Source organism: Mesoplodon bidens (assembly GCF_964165515.1).
Source record: "Mesoplodon bidens genome assembly, chromosome: 1".
Taxonomy (NCBI): Eukaryota; Metazoa; Chordata; class Mammalia; order Artiodactyla; family Ziphiidae; genus Mesoplodon; species Mesoplodon bidens.
Genome location: NC_138176.1, coordinates 125,001,822 through 125,016,592, shown reverse-complemented (window position 1 = coordinate 125,016,592; position 14,771 = coordinate 125,001,822).

Sequence of the window (14,771 nt, the reverse complement as noted above, 5' to 3'; positions counted from 1 at the left end):
ATGGGATTGCTGGGTCATGTGGTAGTTTTATTTTTAGTGTTTTGAGGAACCTCATACTTTTTTCCATAGCAGTTTAACATTTTGCATTCTCACAACAGTGCACAGAGTTCCAATTTCCTGACATTCTAATCAATGTATTTTTCTCTTGTAATAGCCATCCAGGTAGGTGTGAGTTAATATCTCATTGTGGTTTTGATTTGCTTTCCCCTGATGATTAGTGATGTTTTTTTCTTGTATATCTGTTGGCCATTTGTATGTCTTTAGAGAAATGTATGCAAATACTTAGCCCATTTTTATAATCAGGTTACTAGTATTTTTGCTTTTGAGTTGTAGGAGTTCCTTATGTATTTTGAAGGTTAACCCTGTATCAGATAAATGGTTTGAAAATATTTTCTCTCATACCTTTTAACTCTGTTGATTGTTTCTTCTGCTGTGCAAAAGCTTTTTAGCTTGATGTAGTCCCACTTGTTTATTTTTGGTTATGTTGACAGGACTTATGTAACTTAACCTAGGTGACACACTGGTGTCTAATCTTGGATTTGAGCCAAATGAGTCTAGTTCTAGTTTATAGGCTGAGTTAACTACCATAATTTAATAGTGCACTTTTACCTTCTAGATTGGTGGTTTTCCAGCTTTAAATTATGTTTGATAAGTCATTAAATTCAAGACCAAAAGTATTGCCATTTTTGAATCTACAAAGCTAATCATAAGGAGAATATATATATATATATACATATATATATATATATATACACACACACACATACTTATATATGTAAATTATCTAAATTGCTTTAGAGGAGGAGTTCACTATTCAACATCCAAAGATACAAAGTCTTAGTTGGTTTCTTTTTAAAATTTACCTATAATTTTATGTAAGCCTCATTCTAAAAAAGAGATAGGAGTAGATATTTAACAATATTAATAATTTGATGGATGATAGCATAGAAGATATTTTCTAATACTAGAAGTGTCCAAATTAAATGAGGTTAAGTGATGCTAAATTAATTGAACTTGAACTGTGGAATCTAGAATAGCTATTTAAATAAGTTCTAGCAGGTTGTGTTTGGCACATATGTCTCTGTTTGGAAGTTACAAATGATTTTGATTACAGTGAATGGAAAAGTTAACTGATACTGCAGTCTCTTTTAAGGAAATAACTTTGTTTTATTTATCTTTTATTCTGCAAAGCATCTAGCACAGTGCCTAGTACAGCAGGATCACTCAAAAGCATTTACAAAATTACCAGAAATATTGTTGTGAGATACAATGTTCTGCTTGCTTAAAACTGGCCCTAAGTGAACAACTATTGGTTTTCCTCTAAGATCACAAAAAAGGCTATTTTGGTCTCTGAAAGCCACAACTTCCGGTCACCATCCCAAATCCTAATTTATTACAGTAATATGTTTTCCTACCTATTAGTGGCTCTGTTTGGGCCTAATAAAGTTATAACAAAATACACAAGTGATAATGAGATCTGCCCTCTGTGTGGAATATGTGGAAGTATGAGATACAAATTATTAAAAATTGAACACCTGAACAGTCTGTCAGAACTGCTATGCCACTTTTTCATGGTCTAAAAAAGATTTAAGGGGTAACATCCAGTATCAAGAGTCACTCTACAGCATTTTTGTGTCTGATATATACCTGAAATGGAAGAGAAAGGAGGGCTAACAGTGGAAAAGAAAAAGTCCAAATATAGGACAGTCTTTTGCTTAAGTAACTTGAGGTGCAGGACTATACATCTGTAGAAGAACATGGAAAGGGTAGGCACAGGCCTTTCTTCATTTGTTTTCTCATTCGACTCCATTCCTCAGCCCTGATTAACTGCGTGGACAAGGCCTATCCCTCTATCTCCGCCTTAGAGGATTTCACCATTGCTTGGGTGTGTTTGTTTCTGAATTACTCAGTGGGAAATTAGTCTCACATCCTATTCACCTAATCAAGATGATTTCAAAACAAATGCCAATGTCACCACCACTACCTCATTCTTTTGTTGAGAAACAAGAAAGAAAAAATAAACAAAACTTTTGAATACTGAGAGAGTATAGTCTTAATGATAGAGTAATCAAAATAATCAGTTGACTATGAAAATTAAACTAAATTTTAATCCATTTAATACACATATTTCTTTAAAACATTTATTATGTTTAAATACTATACAGAGTTCTGAGGCTAGAAGGTAGAATGATTAATTGCTTTTTGCAAGCAGGAGGGCATAGGAGGAGAGGCAGATAGGGATGGAAGCTCCACCTGTGTTATGAAACAAAGGGTTAAGGGGAAAGAGAATGGAGCAACTGATTCTGCTTGGCAGAGATTTTATGGAAGGCTAAAGACTCACCAATGATTAAGATTTCACCAAGATACAAAGAAAATTCATCCCCGGAAGAAGAAACAGCACGAGTAAATAGTACTGAGACTTGAATAAAATACACTATACACTTGTAAGATGTCAACAAAAAAAGTTCAGTCTGAAAGGAATACAATTGTTTTTTCTAATTTCTCCTCTTAAGTAATCAAAGTCTTTGTGCTAGTGCCTTCTTGCTGGATCAGTGTAATAAGCAACCCTGGAAACAATTTCCCATACTGAATGCCACTTTTGACTATCCCTTTACTTCTAAGAAACCATTCTGTGTGGTTGAACCAGAGTAAGTTTTCATTCAAATATAGCCAAGCCACTCCTTCCTTGTCTCCCCTCTCATTATACTTCATCACATTATTAGCTCAGTGAGTGAGCCTGACTAGTCTAAAGAGAGTCACATTCCCTTTGCCAACTATGAGCTTAGAAATCTGAATATGATGCAATTCTAGCCAATGATAAATGAGGAGGTGGTTGCTAGAGACTTCTAAAAAGGTTCCTCTTCAGTCTTTACAGCAAGTGATAGCCATTCTCTTCTTCGCCATCTGAGTGTTAATAAGGAATCAAGTAGTTATACCAAATGGCACCTGGAATCCATCTTACAATTATTTGGGGAGCTAGCTGGAGGATAAAGCAGATATTTTGAGTGATAGAGCAAAGAGAAACAAACTCTGCCTATTGTGGTTTCCTTGATAACATTGTTAGGTTACTGAATCAACCAACCGTAAAGCCTGCCCTATCTCTGGACTAGATCAATTGGATTAACACATCTAATAATTATAATAATAAATATATCATTTTAACTTCATTTTGAGTTGGATGTTCTGTTACTTGCTGCCAAAGCTATCCTAACTCACACATTCAGTTTAGTCTTTTTGTCTACTTAAGTATATATATCATGAACATCTGCCCATGTCAACAAATTCATTTTTACAGCATCATTTTGAATACCCATACAGTATTCTATTGTGCACTTATACCCTTCCTACGTTTCCAAAGTTTAATTGCAATCTTCTTGTACTATCAAATGCAGAAGTTCTTTATCAATGAATCCATTAAGGACATGATCTAAATATCAGTACCCTTTCTGAAGGCAGGACTACCCCTCCATTTTTGTTTGTGTGTGTGTGTGTTGTTTTTTTTTTTTTTGCGGTACGCGGGCCTCTGACTGTTGTGGCCTCTCCCATTGTGGAGCACAGGCTCCGGACGCGCAGGCTCAGCAGCCATGGCTCGCGGGCCCAGCCGCTCCGCGGCACGTGGTATCTTCCCGGACAGGGGCACGAACCTGTGTCCCCTGCTTCGGCACGCGGACTCTCAACCACTGCGCCACCAGGGAAGCCCTAGCAGTTATTTCTTATGAATCCGTGGGAAGTTTTACATGGTACTGTCTTCTTTTCCACTCTTAATCAGGGAAAAGGTTACTATAACCCAATACTAGAACAATTTTGCCACGTCATATAGGATGCTATGCAAAGTTCCTTCTCACTGAGCTGCAGGAAAAGGAAGGTTCAGTGCCAAGAGATTTGTTATGACTGTCTTCCTGGTATACTCATGCATCATTCAGAAGGGTCAGAAAAGAGTGACCTCTTAAGAAACTCTGCTTATTGTAGGGAAAGACAGGTATTGAGAAGGTCCCATTTAGGGTTTTTTAAGCTTGATATGTCATGTTAACCAATTATTCTTTGACTAGGTGAAATCTTTTCAAAAAGGATATTGGGCTTCCCTGGTGGCGCAGTGGTTGAGAGTCCGTCTGCCAATGCAGGGGACACGGGTTCGTGCCCCGGTCCGGGAGGATCCCACATGCCGCGGAGCGGCTGAACCCGTGAGCCATGGCTGCTGGGCCTGCGCGTCTGGAGCCTGTGCTCCGCAGCAGAAGAGGCCACAACAGTGAGAGGCCCGCGTACCGCAAAAAAAAGGATATTGTATTACGACATTAGGATTAGGATTATCTAAAGAGACTAGACAATAATTTCTCTTTTAACTCTAACATTCTTATTCATTATTAAGGACTCCTAGTATGGGTGAAGAAAATGTGAAAAGGGGCAATAGTTTAAATATGAATAGTCGCTTCAATAGTCATATCAAATACCATATCATGATAAAAAGAACATGATTAAACCATAAATATTGCAAATATTGGTGTTCTACTAAATTTGAATGCACCTGTGCTACTTCCCTGGTTACTTGCCTTAATTTAAGGTGAGTGTTGTCAAAATCTCAATTATTGGCCTTCCCTGGTGGTGCAGTGGTTGAGAGTCCGCCTGCCGATGCAGGGGACACGGGTTCGTGCCCTGGTCCAGGAGGATCCCGCATGCCGTGGAGCGGCTGGGCCCGTGAGCCATGGCCACTGAGCCTGCGTGTCCAGAGCCTGTGCTCCGCAACGGGAGAGGCCATGGCAGTGGGAGGCCCGCGTACTGCAAAAAAAAAAAAAAAAAAAACGACAACTCAATTACTCATAAAATTTTGGATTTCATGCACAGACAGGTGTTTTTTTTTTATTTTTTATAGATTTATTTATTTATTTATTTATTTAGGGCTGTGTTGGGTCTTCATTGCTGCACATGGGCTTTCTGTAGTTGCAGCGAGCTGGGGCTACTCTTCATTGCAGTGCGCAGGCTTCTCATTTCAGTGGCTTCTCTTGTCGTGGAGCATGGGCTCTAGGCATGCAGGCTTCAGTAGTTGCAGTGCATGGGCTCAGTAGTTGTGGCTTGTGGGCTCTAGAGTGCAGGTTCAGTAGTTGTGGCACACAGGCTTAGTTGCTCTGTGGCATGTGCGATCTTCCCAGACCAGGGCTTGAACCCCTGTCCCCTGCATTGTCAGGTGGATTCTCAACCACTGTGTCACCAGGGAAGTCTCCAGACAGGTAAATTTATGTCCTATCATACTCTTTTGTTCTAATAAAAGTCTTGCTGAATTAGCAAGTGTCCTAATCCAGATTATTTTATGAATACAAGATTAAAAGAAAAATTATTGGCATAAAATAGAACCATAGTGGATATTCACTACAATCTATTCTTCCATTGCTTAACACATATCCAGAGACATGCTTGTAGCTCTAAAGATGTCTGCACCAAGCATAACTCATGTGCCACCAAAAACACCCACCTCCTGCCCAATGGGAAACTACACAAAGTCGTGTCTTTTAGACCTTCCCTCATACAATGTTTTGAGCTCAGTGTTCTTCAAGTCCAAGCTTTCTGTACGATATCCTTCAGTACAGCTGAGTCAGACTCTACTGTGAAGTTTCAAAATATCAGTCATGGATTAGACAATGAACTAACTCTTTTTCAATCAGGGTGCCAAGAAGAAATAGATGGCACAACTAAATAGATTATTTTCAGGGAGGATTGTTTATAAAGGGGCTATTTTCTAAGGTGTGGATGTGGGGGAATTATAAGGTATAATGTAGGAACCCGCGGTTTTGTAGCAGCTAAACTGTAGCTCCTAGGCCAGAAGTCAAAGGAGAGAAAGATTCACATAGAGTGATTTGGCTTGAGATGAGCAGTGACCTTCAGTTGAGGGACACAGAAGGCAAACTTGCAGGGAGGGATCCAGGTGGTAAGTACCCTTACCTCATCCTTTCCCGCATCCCTGATTTACTGCTATGCCTCCCTATTGGCTGAAACTAAATGGAAGTCAGAAGATGTAAGAATCTATTAATGTTGTCTAAACAGGTCTGCCTCCTAGGACAAAGGTAGAATAAGAATAAGGCATAGAGAAGAATAAGAATAAGGTAGAGAGGGGTGAAGAATGGACAGTGGATTCAGAAGAGCAAATAAAAACACACCAAAGACAGAGTACCTATAATAAAATATCTTATTTTAAAAGAAGAAAGGGGGAAAAAAGGATCTTTTGTTAAGAGCATGTACTATAAAATGTCATTAACTTGCTTTCTTGGAAGTAGAGGAAACATTCTTGATGAACCATTCTGCACCTTGGAGCTCCCTTTTTTACCACTGTTTCTCCAATGCCTGATCTAATAGTTATTACCTATGAGGCATTTGATACTATTATTATTGAATACATGAGTCAAACTCCGAATCGGTCTTTCTGTATCTGATCTTGTTCTCATGCAGTACATTATCCCACTTCTTGCTAGGATGATCATTCTCAAATGCCAATCTCACCATGTCACTCTCTTGCTAAAATTTCTTCAATTACTATTTACCAGTTGAAGAATAAATTTTAAATTTATTAGCATAATATCTAATGCCTTTCCCCTGCCTGCCTCTTCAGCCACATCATTGGTCATGGCATACTTTGCACTCTGATCTACCTTCCCTTTAATCAACATATCTTTATAAATGCTCTTCTTTTGATTAAGAAGATCTCTTTTCCCTTTCTTGGTCTGGCTGAATGACTCATCCCTCAGCAGTTAATTCATCTTTCACCTTTTCTAGGTAGGTGTTCTCCATTAGTCTAGATTAGATGTCCTTCCTAATCTGTACTTTCCTTAGCTTTAGCACCTATTATATTGTATTAGCATTTTTAATATATGTTTTATTGATTTTTATTATTAAAAAAATGATACTGATCCATTGTGGATATTTCAGAAAAATATAGAAAACAAGCTTAAAGAGAATCAAATTAGTCAAATCTGTTACTATCCCAGATATTCACTTTGTGCCCACAAGTGAACACATTTTGCTATATATCCTCCTCCCTATGTGTGTTTGTGCCCCTTCTTACTTTGCACAATGCGGGCAATGATCTTTTTTAAACTGTAGATTATTCAAACCTTTCCTCTCCTTAATAGTCTTTTAAAATTTCATGTTGCCTTTAGGGAAAGATTTTATACCCTTACTCTAACCTGTAAAGCCAGGAAAGATCTGGTCGCTACTTACCTTTCCATATTTACTATATGCCACTCTCCCCACCTCTTTCTCCTCATGCCACATTGGAGTTCTCACCTCTTTATACATACCATGCTCTGTCCACCTTAGAGTTTGTCATTCTATTCGCTCCACTGTGACCACTTTTACTCCAGCGTTTCATGGAAGTACCTTGTATTTATCATTCAAATATCAATTTAAACGTTACATTTTCAGAGAAGTGATTTTCTAATCTACTTTAGCTGTGGAAAAGCTGGTATAGCATTTCTTACATCTACTTCATAACAGGCATACTACTTGGAATTACGTGTTCAGTATCAGTTTCCCCACCACCAAATTTACAAACTCCATATGTATGTCTGTCTTACTCACCTCTGTATTCCCAGTACCTACCATGTACTTGAAACATTTCAGGTGCTCAGCATTGCTTAGAGGAAAAATAATAGAATATGTAATAAAAATGGGTTTTTATCTATTTTTTATTTAACAATATTTTATGGATATCTTTCCATATCAGTAAATCTAGGTCCAATGTCAATTTTGGTGGTTCATTGTATGTATTTCTCATCTTGCATCATTATTATTTTCTCTTTCCCTGTATATTTTCCTAACTAGACTATGATCTTCTTTAACACAGGGACTAGACCCCTTTCTCTATAGCTCCAGTGCCTAGCATGTAGTAGGAATTCAATAAATATTACTGAATAAATGAATGAGAAAAATTTACAACCACAGCAATAATGGTTACCAATTACTGAGAACTTTCTATAGTGTGCTGAGCACTATACTAGTTCTTTATATGTTTAGCTCACTTAACACTCACAACAAGTATTAGCCCAATTTTACAGATAAAGAAACAGAAGCCTAGAGAAGATAAATAATGTACCACAAGTCTCCCAGTTGGTAAATAGTGTAGCTGGATTAAGACACAGGCCGTCTGGCTACAGATCTGAGTCCATAAAAGGAATCAGAAAGAGATTGCTGGATCAGGCTAAGGGGATATTAGCAGTGACTTTCAAGACAGAAGATCTGTGAGGCAGAGGTAGTTTGGGGAGTATGCTGAGGACAAAAGTAGGAGGTTTTGAACCATGGTTCAAAAAATCTGAACCACTATATCAGGGATGAGCATAGGGAACAAATGAGAAATTAGTGAAAGTAATGGCTGAGGATGCAACAGGGCAGCATTCCTGAAAACCATGGAGGATCGAAGTAAGAGGTCTAAGTAAATGAGAAGCATGATTGAACTTGGTCTTGTATGTAAGAAAATGGTATAAGTCCCACCAAACAGGACTTTCCATGAATACTCATGGAGCCATAATGACAGTGAGTGGTCCCTTCCATAAACTGGTCTGAGATTTGAGATCCTTTCCTTTAGGCTAGTTATCAAAATATTCAAAGTACACAAAATACAAATCCCTAAGAACTTTTTCTGGGAACTCTCTTTGTGTGTTCTCCATTATTCCATATTGTTTGTCAGTTCTTGATATCATACCCATGAAAAGCTCATTCTTCTTACCAGTAGTAGACCTTTTATCTAGGGTATGGTATACTTAAGGATTTGAGACAGTTGTCAAATGATAAACGTTTTCATTTTCATTACTTTAAGAGGTAAAAGATAAGAGCTGTAACAAGGTACTTACTTGGATATAGAATAATAGCTATGAGGATAGATACAATACAAATACTATTTATTTTCTAAAATAAAAGCCTCTTGCAGTCAGTTAATAAAAACTCACAATACATGCACATACAGAGTCTATTTCTCACTTGCTTTTGATATGTAAGACCTGAAGAAAACTTAGAAATAAAATTACACAAATGCAGGAACAAATCAACAGGGTTGAATACAGTTAAACTCTCCATGCCAAATACCTACAGTTAAAAATATTTTAATAATAGATCTAATCTATTAATAACTTTAAAAATGTTTTTGAAAACAAGAAAAACTTTGCCTTTTGGGACTGTTATTTTGACTGAAGAAAATGATTTCTTCCCCTAAAACCTAATATTTAGGCATTAGGAAAAATTAAAAGGAAAAATATTATCAAGCTATAAATAACTAACTTAAAATCTGAATGAATGTTTCACCCATCTTTGTTCCATGGTAATGACTAACCATAGGTTAAAAGTCAATTGTTTTAATGCTATCAGCCATACCCACCAGATTTGCCTTCATTGCTTCTCCATCATCCTTTAGTGAAGAGTTATGTCCTCAAACTATAGTTAGATCTACCTGTAATAAATGTATATGATTATGATAAGTGTATGATGTGTATGTGTATGTTTGGGGGAAAATAGATCTGGGGAATGAGGACTGAGGTAAGTTTATAAGGAATAAATATGGAATACAAGGGAAAAATCTAATTAGTTTTTTTCATTTATTTTTTGAGATAATTCCATTAGTAATTATTTAACCATATTATTAAGTACAAAACAAACATAATAATTAGAAAAAAAAAGGTAGAGGGCAGACTTCCAGTTTCAAAATGGTAAACATTTGATATGATCTACCCTTTTACACTAAAATCATAGAAATTAAGGAAAATATATTTTAAAAATAAATAAAATAACCATAGTAAAAAACAAACAAACAGAAAAAGAATTACAGAAATAGTAGTTGACCTTTCAAAAATACAAGCAGACAAGAGAAAGGTCACAGTCCAGGATTCTCTTAGGAAAGTTCTAACCTAGGAGGTAAGACCAGCAGCACAAGCACTCCATGCCTCGAGATGAAATCTAGGAAAAAGAGCTAGACCCAGGTGCAACTGGCAGGATGGTTAGTTGGAGTACCACAAAGGGAGGAGCCAGGGAAGTCAACCCTAGCATTTCTCTCTCCTCCACTCCTGTAAGATAAATAGTATCTACCTCCCTTCAGGAAAGATGAATATGGACACTTATTGCAGAGAAATAGGGCAGCATGCTAGAGGGCTGGTGACACTAAGAGGAATGAGGAGCACTCTTAACCCAGAAGACCTTCATCAAGTCTTTCTGGTTGTAACCACCAAGCATAACACCCTTCAGCAGATTTAGAGAGAATGTGGTAGAAGAAATATTTCAAGAGGTAACAACCTAGCATTCTCCAAAACTTTGCAGAGACATGAGACTTCAAAAGGGCCACGAGTGCCGCACAAAATTAGAAATACAAAGACTAGACGATGAAATCTTAGATATCAAGTTAAAGAGGAAAGTCTTGAGGCTACTAGAGAGAAAAGACAGATTCCTTACAGGATAATAAAAACAGATATCATCAGCATACTGCTTGCAATGACACAACAGAACAAAACACTGAGTGAAAAAAACTTTGAACCTGAAATTCTATACCTGGTCCAATTAACGGGTAAACAAAGCCATTTTCAGAGAAAACAGTAATTGAGAATTTGATGGTCTTGTTTTCCAATTCTGTATGAGTTTGGTTTAGCATTAAATATGTAAGTAAGTTTATATATTTCAGATATAATATATAGCTGATCCTACCGTTAAGCCTCCTGCCAATTGCCTACTACGTATGCATGTATATATTTGTTTCTTTGCAACTAAATTGATTCTTTGGGAGCTACACTCAATTTGTTCCTTTGGCTCATATGGTGATTTTCTATCCATTCCCCTGTGCCTCCCCACCAACTTACAAACAATGATCTAAGTTTTAACTTTACGTGAAGGCTAATGTCTCTGGCCTGAATCTCCTGTCTGTAAAGCCTATCCTTCTACAACCTCACATGTCTGCCAGACTTCAGTCTCCACCTCTCCCAATCTGACTCATTCAAATACCACTTAAACCTTGGTTAGGACAGATTGAAACTTTTAGTAAAACACACAAGATTATATGTTCTTTTAGAGTTTTAGGCTATAATGTGTCCATAATAAATCAGAAGAAATAAAAGAATCCTTAATTTCTTTAAATTTAAATGTTAACCTTGCAAGTTATTAGCTGTGTGACCCAGGGCAAGTTTTACTAAACGTGCCTAAACCTGTTTTTATAAAATGAGAATACCTTTTTTACCCCAGGATTATTGTGCAGAATAAATGACATAATATATTTAATGACATAATATATTTAAGGAGCCAGACAATACTAGGCTGTCAATAAATGTGAATTTTCTCTAATTCCTCCCTCTTAACAGCAGTGCAAATTCTGCTGTTAAGAGAAATGTGAATTTATTTATCCTTGAAAAATAATTTGAGAAATAGAAACAAAATTTCATTTTTCAAGTCCATGAATAAAGTTTAAAATGAATACACAAGATGATATTTTAATTTACCCATGTTGCCATCTGTGAATGCCTATTTAAAATCAAATTATCAAATATTTGAGTATGTAACATACATAAAACACTCCCAATATATTTATACATATAGTTATATAATATAGTTGTGTAACTAAACTATTTAACCAGAGCACTTGTTTGTTAATTTACAATGAGAAATATTGTCAATATAGTTAAGTGGGATATATTTTTCAGTTTGGCCTGACCAGCACATCCTCTTCTGGGAGGCAAATCTACTGAGAAAATAAAAGTATCAGAATATTCTCCAGCAAGCATGAAATCAGAACAAAAGGCATTAGTTATGTAGTTCCAGTGTACCCAATGTTACTTCCCTACAATGGATATCTATAGCTGGCTTATCCAAAAACTAGAGATGACCTCTCACCTTCTCCTTAGCATCATGCTGCTTTTTACTATGGGAGGTCAACTTTGGGACTCTACTTGTTTCTGCTTCTGTGGCTGAATTGTTCTTTCTCTACTTTTGTTTTGCCTTCAATCAAGGTTCTGGAACTATGTAATGAAGAGTGAACTTTAAATTTTGAATCAGGAGAAACTTCCAATTAGAAAGTGGCATGCAGCTTTTCCTCATTCTGATGTGGAAATTAGGTGGGCCCTTTTTCACTTGTACACAAGTAGCTTTCCATTATTCTTGAGGAGAGTCCTGAATGTGGGGAAGCAGCCCCCATCAGAGGTCTGACACTGGGCTTAAGTGTATATAAATATAAACATAAAATTGTATAAAAATATAAATTTGGTTTACTAGCAAGACCACTTCCACAGAGCTGAAGATAGTTTCTCTTAAATCTGGATTTAGTCTATCCTCTACCAGAAAATTATTATTTTGGTCTTAGAAGTTGTGTTTATAATTTTTGTTTAAGAATTTGTTTCTGGGGACTTCGTCAGTGGTTCAGTGGCTAAGACTCTGTGCTCCCAATTCAGGGGGCCTGGGTTCGATCCCTGGTCAGGGAACTAGATCCCACATGGTGCAACTAAGAGTTTTCCCATAATTATCCAGACACAAAAATAAAAGGTAACCTCAGTTTTTAGTGACAAGCTGATGAAGCTGCACATGTTGGGGGAGGAGGTGGGGAGGTCATCTCACAGTCACCTCTTCACATTTACCTACAACCATTTTCTCACTTGTTTTTCACTCAGTCTTAACTTCTTGAGAAGGCATGTTGCTAGGCTTTGGCTTTAAAAAGAACAGAAATTAAGCAGTTTTCCTTTGGAGTCAGTAAATGAGGAAAAAAATAAAAACAGTAACAAAATTAATGGCTACAGGGTACCACCAATTCAGATATGGGTCACGCCTTCTCACAGAGAACACATCTTAAAACTTATACTTTCCTCTGTTGTCATGAATGTTTAATCTGTATGAATATTTTGCACACATGTATAATAGAATTGTATAGAAGAGAATTCTGGGACTTCCCCGGCAGTCCAGTGGTTAAGACTCCACGCTCCCAATGCAGGGGGCATGGATTTGATCCCTCGTCTGGGAAGATCCTGCATGCTGCATGGCACAGCCAAAGAAGAAGAGAATTCTGTATGTTAAAAAATTGACATTGTATAGGTCTGTATGTTTGTATTTGCATTTGGAAGGATCTGCTGCCCTGCAGTTCAAGACAGAATTTTGACAGGAGGTGAACTATCTGGATTGGATGTAATGTGGAAGTGGGGTGGGTATCTTCTGTTTGGAAGGAACTGCTTAAACACAAGAGGTGAAACTCCAGCTAAGCATCATTGTCCAAGGAGAAGAAGTATTTTAGTTTTGATGGAAAGTCACTAAAGAGTCATTGTGAACTCAAGCTGTGCAATGTTGTACAGACTACAACATGTCAGAAAAGAACAAGCAAAGGATAACAAGACTTCTGTGTGTTGGGTTATTTTTAACAAATTCATTCTATTGATGTGACTAGGTTTTAATTCATTTTATAATTATGAAAAGTATCTATACAAAATGTCTACTGATTATAAATTTTGTGTAATCTATAAGTATATTGTAAATGATAGTGCAGCACATGCAGAGAAACAAGTGCTTTTATAAGTGTAAACAGAGAGAGGAAATAGCTGGATAATAGAAAGTGTCCATGTGCAACTTTACAAAATAGTGTCAAATTGCTCCCAAATGTAGTTTATCAATTTACATCCCCATCAGTAGTATGTGAGAGTTCCTGTGTCCATCCATGGTTATTTCTGTCATTATATCTCAAGTACCTAGCACAATGCTGAACACATAGTAGGAGGATAAGTGATGTCTGATGAATGAATGAATAAATGAAGACCATGGTTTGTTTACCATTGGGATAGTCCAAAACACAGGTCCAGCACCAACTCCAACAAAAGCAAGTGGGGGCAGAGCCAGCATTACACAAGGGTCTGCTCAGAGAAGCAAAGTAGAACATACTACCTGGAAAGAATAGTGGCAAGAAAACAATCAAATCCCAGGTGAGAAAAATGTAACAGAAGATGGCCAAGGCATGGCAGGTAGGCAGTCTGTCAGTAGGCAATATGCAGAGATCCAGGCAGCAATGTGACTACCTCAGTGAGTTCTTACCAGTGGGAACCTTAACTCTGAAGGCAAGACCCCAGTTTCTGGAAGGCAGTATCCTAGAAACTATGGGCTTTTAGGGGGGAAAGATAGTAGGATGCAAAGGACTTTAAGGAGGATGAGGCATTGAGTGGAACTAGAAAAAATCCCAGAGCTAGAAATCAGAGTGGGTCTGCCAGACCATCTATGCCTTTATTCTCAGCCCTAGACCCACAGTGTTCACAGATGTCAATATATTTCTGGCTGTAGTTCAAGATCCATGGTGTCAATCTTAAAATATTTCTTTCCTGTTCAGAATTCATTTTACCCTGGCCACCTTCTCACTGATGGCCATCATTTGTATTCCATTCCTTTCTCTGTCTAATCTTTCCTGATTTGTAATTCAGTCATTTACTCCTGGTTGCCATCTTTAACACCAAATTGTGGCTTCCCAATTTTAGTTCAATCCAATGACGTGTTTATTCCAAGTTAATCTGCTAGTATTGATTGTCCTCCTCACACACTTTATTGTCTATGGGATATTTCTGTATCATCTTCCTTGTATTACTCACTTCAGGAAGGATTATTTTCCAATACAATGACAAGGGAAAGGGAAACCAAAAGATGATCAGATATTGGGAACACAAAAGAATTCTAAATTTATCTAAAGTTCTGAGAGAAAGAATACCTACAGTAGTGGCTCGACATTCATTGACTTCAACAGTGCTAGGACTATGTTTTCCAAAGAAGTAGGCACACAGTATCAGGAAGTCAAAACACAGTCA